This window comes from Ovis canadensis, chromosome 11 (assembly GCF_042477335.2).
Source record: "Ovis canadensis isolate MfBH-ARS-UI-01 breed Bighorn chromosome 11, ARS-UI_OviCan_v2, whole genome shotgun sequence".
NCBI classification, from domain to species: domain Eukaryota; kingdom Metazoa; phylum Chordata; class Mammalia; order Artiodactyla; family Bovidae; genus Ovis; species Ovis canadensis.
Window position 1 is genome coordinate 52796657 of NC_091255.1, and position 7031 is coordinate 52803687.

The 7031-nt window shown below is 38.9% G+C and overlaps 1 pseudogene; it reads right to left on the minus strand.

Annotated features, from left to right (window-relative positions):
* Positions 1 to 2225: 2225 nt before the first annotated feature.
* Positions 2226 to 3530, minus strand: LOC138414751 (large ribosomal subunit protein uL18 pseudogene; annotated as a pseudogene).
* Between the last annotated feature and the right edge of the window lie 3501 nt (positions 3531 to 7031).

A 7031-nucleotide genomic window follows, 5' to 3' on the forward strand; every position in this document is an offset into this window, starting at 1 on the left:
CAGTGTGTTATTGGCCCAGGAATTAAACAGTAGATAAAACAAGGGAACATAACGGAGTCCAAAGTAGACTCAAATGGCTCCCCTGTCCATGCAATTCTCCACTCAATAATACTGGAGTGGATTGCCATTTCCTTCTCTAGGGGATCTTCCCAACCCAGGGATCAAAACTGGGTCTCCTATTTTGCAGGCAGATTCTTTACTAATTAAGCCACCAGTGAAGCCTTTTTGGGAAATTAGTATCTGCTAAATAAGACAATAAAAATCAGGGCAGAAAATATGGATTATTCAACTGTTCAATAAATGTTGTTGGGACAAGCGCTAACTATTTGGGAAAAAAAATTAAAGCTAGACTCATACCTCACAGCTTATACAAAAATGAATTCCAGATAGATTAAAAGGTTAAATGCAGAAGAATGGAAGTGTGAGAGTTCTGGAAGGAAAATATGGTAGCACTTTGTATAATCCTGGGGTGAGGGGTCTCTTTTTATAGGCTTGACATGAAGCCCTGGAACAACAACAAAAAAAAGATTGATCAATTTGACCAAACACAAAAAAACACAGAAATGAAGGCAATTTCTGTATGTTCTATATGGCAAAAATTACTATAAACAAGTTTGAAAGACAAATGACAAATTGGAAGAATATTTGCAGCTCTTAGGTAACTAATTTCTCTAATATAGAAAGAACTTCTACAAGTTAATAAGAGAGAGCCAATCATTTCTGTTGAAATGAGTGTAAGAAAAACTGAATGGTCATGACATATGAGAATATGTTTAACCTTATCAGTAATCACAGAAATAGAAATAAAATCAACAAGGAAAGTATATTTATTGCTGACCAAATTGATGAAGAAAAAAATTATTCCCATACAATAGATCCTCTCTGCATTTTTGTAAAGAAGTGAAATAGTATATAGAACTTTCCTGGAGGGCATTTTGGCTTGTTTATCAGTATATTAAATGAACTTGCTCTTCAACCCAGAAATTCCACTATTATGACTTTATCATTGAGTTAATAAGTCAAGTGAACAAAAATAAAATGTGAAAATTGGAGGGAAAACCTAAATGTTAAATCAACAGAAGGCTGACCCATACTACTGGAATACTACAAAGTCATTTAAAAAGACTATGTACCCTGATATAAGTTGTATCATGATATTGGCTGGAAAAAGTAAGCTGCAGAATCATCTTACACCTTACAATGGCCTTATTTTTGTAAAAATAAGTTAAAAACTGTATATTGCTTGCTTTTTTTTGCATCAAAAGTAAAAAAGTCTGGAAGGATACATACCAAACTATCAACAGTAGATACTCCTAGAAGGGAGTAGGGAGGACTAGGGGAAGAAACTTACCTCGTATATTTCTGTAGTGTCTCAAAATGTTTTACTTTTATAATCAAACAAATTTGAGGGTTAATTATAAATTATAGAACATTTGTGTAAGGGAATGCTTCAAAGGACTATAGATCTCTACAGGTAGCTAGACAGAGACATAGGAAGATAGATAGATATCCTTCTAAGTATACAGATAGAAAGATATCCATAAAATATTGTCTGGTGAAAATGGGATGCATGTTCAGTCACTAAGTCGTGTCTGACTCTTTTTGATCCCACAGATTATAGCCCACCAGGCTCCTCTTTCCATGAGATTTTCCAGGCAAGAATACTGAAGTGGGTTGTCATTTAGATCATAGTGTGTCTCGATCTCTTATATTTTTCGAAGAAACAATGTAATAACCAAAATCCCCAAAGGGAGGATAAAATTTTTATAAATTCTGAATCTAATGAAACACACGTACACAAAGATGTACATGAATGTGATAGCATATGAACTCGCCTACATAAATTGTGAATTGTAATTTCACAATTGTTAGAACAGAAACTAAAAATAAAAATAATCTTTAAGCACCATTTCATGGAGATAGTACCACTACCATTTTCAAATATGTCCCAGTGTTTCTATTTTTGTGATCTGCGGAAGAAAATTAGCTTACATGCTTGTGTATGTATGTGTGTATATGGGTACACATATGCATAGAAAAGAGAGATTGACGGCTTTGATAGTATGATGGAATTTCTAGGGATATTTTTCCTTTTTCTTTTTATTTAACCTATTTGTCTAACTTCTTTACACCAAGCAGTGTTATCTTTGCAAAGCAAACATAAACATTTTTAAGAAAGAAGTGAAAATTAAGGTAAAATGTATATATTTCTTCAGTTGTTTTTTTTTTTTTTTGCTTGTTCAATAAGTTTATTATTGTCTTATCTGAAAAATCTTGATAGAAAATTGTGGTTTGGTTTAACTCTCAGCAGCTCGTTCCTGAGCTCTAAGAAAGCTTGCCTTATTCTGAGCTGCCCGATCTTTCTTCTGGGCAAGTGACATTTTGGGACGGTTCCACCTCTTCTTTTTAACTTCTATCTTAGGCTTCTTCTCATACACTGGATTCTCTCGTATTGCAGCATGAGCTTTCTTATACATTTCCTCCATCATGTCTGGAGTTACGTTGTTCTTTATGTACTGAGAGAACTGTTTCTTGTAAGCATCTTCATCTTCTTCAATCAGGTAACACATGTAATCTGCAACGTTTTGCCCCATGATGTACTTGCGGTGTACCTCAGCACTGAATTCTTTGCTTTCTGAATCATAACCAGGGAATCGTTCGGTACTGTGAGGGATAGACAAGCCTCCACTGACAGCTCCCTTTAGGGCCCCCAAAACTTTATTCCCAGTAGTAGTTCTGGCAAGTCCTGCATCCAAGTAACAGGTGAAGGCATCAGGTTGACCATCAATGCTTTCCACATTGTATTCATCTCCAGTCACCTCGACTTGGCCTTCATAAATTTTGTCCATACCAAACCTATTAAGAAGCCTGCGGGCCAGCAGCAGGCCAGAACAATATGCTGCAGCATAATATGTCAGGCCAACCTTCACACCGTATTTTGGGAGTTCATGAGCATAAGCGGCACAGACTATCATATCTCCTTCTATATGGGCATAAGCAATCTGACAAATGACATCTCTGTTCGTTACACGAACAATCATTCTGTATTTAGGTGTGTTGTACTTATTTTTATCTTGGATTACCAATCGTTTCCAAGCATAGTAGTCAGTTTTGCCCTCTCGCCTTCTTCTGAATTTCACTTGGTATCTCTTGAAGTAGGCCTTGTTCCTGACAACTTTAACAAAGCCCATCCTGTGGAATAGAACCCCGACTCCACGGCTTGCCACAGAGCTGCAGAACCAGCACGGCTCCGGAGGGGTGTGGGGGCGGGTGTGGGGGTGGGAAGCTTCAGTTTTTTTAGTAACTTCTCCCAGCATGGGCAATTCCTGAAAATGTTTTCTAGTAGTGCACTGGTCAAACAATACATCAAGGTCATGATCCATACAACTCCCTTCTCCCTGCCCAGTGTTTGATATTTCCCTAGAGCCAAAAAGAAAGCTCAACAAACAAAAATAAATAATCAAGATGGGGGGTATGTGAGGCTGGGCGTACTGGGTAAACAAAAGCAGTTGAACTCTCCAGGCGCAGTTTGATCTTAATATCCAGTGGGGGTGACCTGCAAACCACATCACCACAATCCTCTTAATTCCCTTTGAAGATCATTGAGCAGCGCTCACTAGTACAGAAAATAGCTTCCCACCGGGGCTAATCACTAGGAGCCCTCCTTTCTCCTAAATCAGAACAGATGACCAGACAAAACCACATCATATGTGGGCAAGTCCCACCCAAGTACTGTTTATTTGAGGATTTTATCTGTACACCGAAACTGCTCCAAAATTGGTGGAATTTATTCCACTCACAAAAATAAAGTTAGTTAGGCATAAAGTTAGTAAGTAAAATATTAAGATGATCCATTAAAAAGTGGGAAATTTTCAGGAACAATGGAGAGAGGGAAAGAGAATTTTTTTAAGGTACAATTTTTTCTTTAACACTTTTTTAAAATTTAATATTTATTTGGCTGTGTCAAGTCTTAGTTGTGGCATGCAGGGTCTTCCTTGCATCTTGCAGCACGTCAGCTCTAGTTATGGCACACAGGCTTAGCTGCTCTGAGGCAAGTGGGATCTTAGTTCTCTGACCAGGGATTGAACTTGTGTTCCCTGCATTGCAAGACAGATTCTTAACCACTCAACCACTAAGGAAGTCCCTAAGATAGAAACCTTTTTTACCAGAGTCTTGATTTTTTTTTTTAAGATGGAAAAAAATTTTAAGGTGGAAATCTTTAATACCAGAGTCTTGATTTACTCTACATAATACCAAATAATTGACTTTGAGTTTTAGTTCAAGAGATCATTACTTCTCTTTTCTTCTAGTAACTATAACTAGGTTTCCTAAATCAATCAGCTATTTTTATATTGTATGCACATTAATTTAGTGGGCAAAAAAGCTCCCCAAAAATATAGTTTGAAGGAAAAATTACTGTCTCAGAGTCATACTTATGTTAGCAATTGCAACTGGCTCTTGTGAGCATTGATGTAAAATCCCCATCATTGATCTGTACCCCATTAAAAAGTATGATCTTCAGCAAATCTTTTTTTTAATAATTTATTCATTTATCTGGGGTTTCCTAGGCGGTGCTAGTGGTAAAGAATCTGTCTGCCAAAGCAGGAGATGCATGAGACATGGGTTCGATCCCTGTGATGGGAAGATTCCCTGGAGGAGGTCATGGCAGTCCACTCCAATATTCTTGCCTGGAGAATCCCATGGACCGAGAATCCTGATGGGCTACAGTCCAGAGGGTGGAAAACAGTCAGACACAACTGAAGTGATTTTACACTCACACTTTCCCTTACTTATCTTAGGTTGCTGTTCGTGGGCCCTCTCCAGCTGGGGCTAGTTGGGGGCTCCTCTTCGCTGCAGCGCACAGTTTCTCACTGTGGTAGCGCCTCCTGGTGGGGAGCATAGGCTCCAGGGAGTCTGCGCTCAGCAGCTGCCTCCCAGGGGTTCACTAATTGTGGCTCGCAGGCCCTAGAGCACAGGCTCAGCAGTTGTGGCCCATGGACTTTAGTTGCCTGCAGCATGTGGAATCCTCTTGGATCAGGGACCAAACCCATGTCCTCCGTTTCAGTAGGCAGACTCTTATCCACGGTACCACCAGGGAAGTCCAAACCTTTTTTAAAAAAATTTGTTTTTATTTGTTTATTTGGCTGTACCAGGTCTTAGTTGCAGTTGTGGCAAGTGGGATCTAGTTCCCCAATCATGGATCGAATTCAGGCCCCCTGCACTGGGAGCGAAGAGTCATAATCACTGGACCACCAGTGATTTGGAAGTCCCTCCAGCAAATCTTTAAGGAAAAAAAACAACAACCCGTGGAAGATTTCATTCTTAACCACATTGTCTCCACATATGAAGTCTTTACTCTCCATCCTTATTCCACACCCAGTTTCATGCAGCCTCAGAGCTATGCCATCTTTTTTCAGGAGTGGAGAAATTGCAGAAAGGGCTGCTAAAACATTTATTTCACAGCACAGTTATTATGAGTGAGTGAAGTTTCTGGTTATATAGTTACCATGACTACTGTGAGAATGGCCATGTACTCTCCCTCTTACTTGAAAGGTTGCAGGAAGCCAGGCTTGTCTGTCTTTAAGATGCAGAAGCTAAGAAGTATGGGGTTTTATTTCCAACTAGAAATCCTGCAAAACTGAAGCGAAATCTGTGGTGGGATCAAAGTCATAATTATCTCAACTATTAGGTGAGCAATGTCCATCAGGATATTTCCTAGTTTTTCATCCTTAGACCAGAAGAGGTAAATTGCATAATGGTTAGCCTTTTGTATATGATGATAGTGTTTAGTGCAATAGACACTTGTTTTCTAAAAGTGTAGACAGACTTGCATTGCTATGTCCACATTCTCTCATCTACTAACACTTTGAATATATTTGAAAAACAGCTGGCTGGCATTACGAGGACACATTGTGGTTGAAGAGCAATGACGTTAAGGGAAAGTTCTAGTCCTCTCAGCCAAATGAACACTAAAGAATATCCATCGTTTGAAATCAAGCAGACTTTTGCTGAGAAGATTGTTCTAAGAACAAGAAGGATACAGTCACTAGCAAATCATTTTGATTTCATTGTCATGGAAAGCATTGGGAGGCTGGAGGTCAAAGTTCTGGTCCTGGGACTGTTGTTAACAGCTATGTGGTCATGGACAAAGCAAATCACCTTTCTGAGTCTTGGAATAAGAGGAGAATAATATCTTTTCTGATCTCAAAATTCCCTGTCCAAAGCTCTGAGAAGCCTTGTTCTCAGCTGAGGTAGTGTTTACTGTGATAATAGGATGGCGAAATTCTTCTTGATCTGGCTAACAGGGAGCAAAAATAACAGCAATCAAATACATCCCACCTGTAGAGAAAACGGAACTCTTTTACCTGTTTGTGGGAATGTAAGTTGGTGCAGCCACTATGGAAAACAGTATGGCGGTTTCTCAGAAAACTAAAAAAAGAACTACCGTATGATCCAGCAATCCCACTCCTGAGCATATATCCAGGGGGAAAAAAATGTACCCCTATGTTCATAGCAGCACTACTCACAATAGCCAAGTTGTGGAAACAACCCAAATGTCCATCAACAGATGAATGGATAAAGAGGATGTAGTGCATACGTACAATGGAATATTTCTCAGCCATAAAAGAGAACAAAATAATGCCATTTGCAGCAACACGGATGGACCTAGAGATTATCACACTAAGGAAAGTAAGTCAGAAAGAGAAAAACAAATACCATATGATATCATTTATATGTGAAATCTAAAATATTACCCAGGGACTTTCCTGGCGGGCCAGTGGTTAAGACTCCATGCTTCCACTGCAGAGGGCACAGGTTCCATCCCTGGGCAGGGAACTTAGATCCTGCACGCTATCAGTGTGGCTAATAAATAAATAAATAATAAAGAAAATAAATAAAATATGACACAAATGAACTTATCTATGATACAGAAACAGACTTTTGGTTGTGGGAGAATGGTAGGGATGGACTGGGAATTTGAGGTTAATAGATGCAAACTTTTGCATATAAAATGAACAAACAATAAAGTC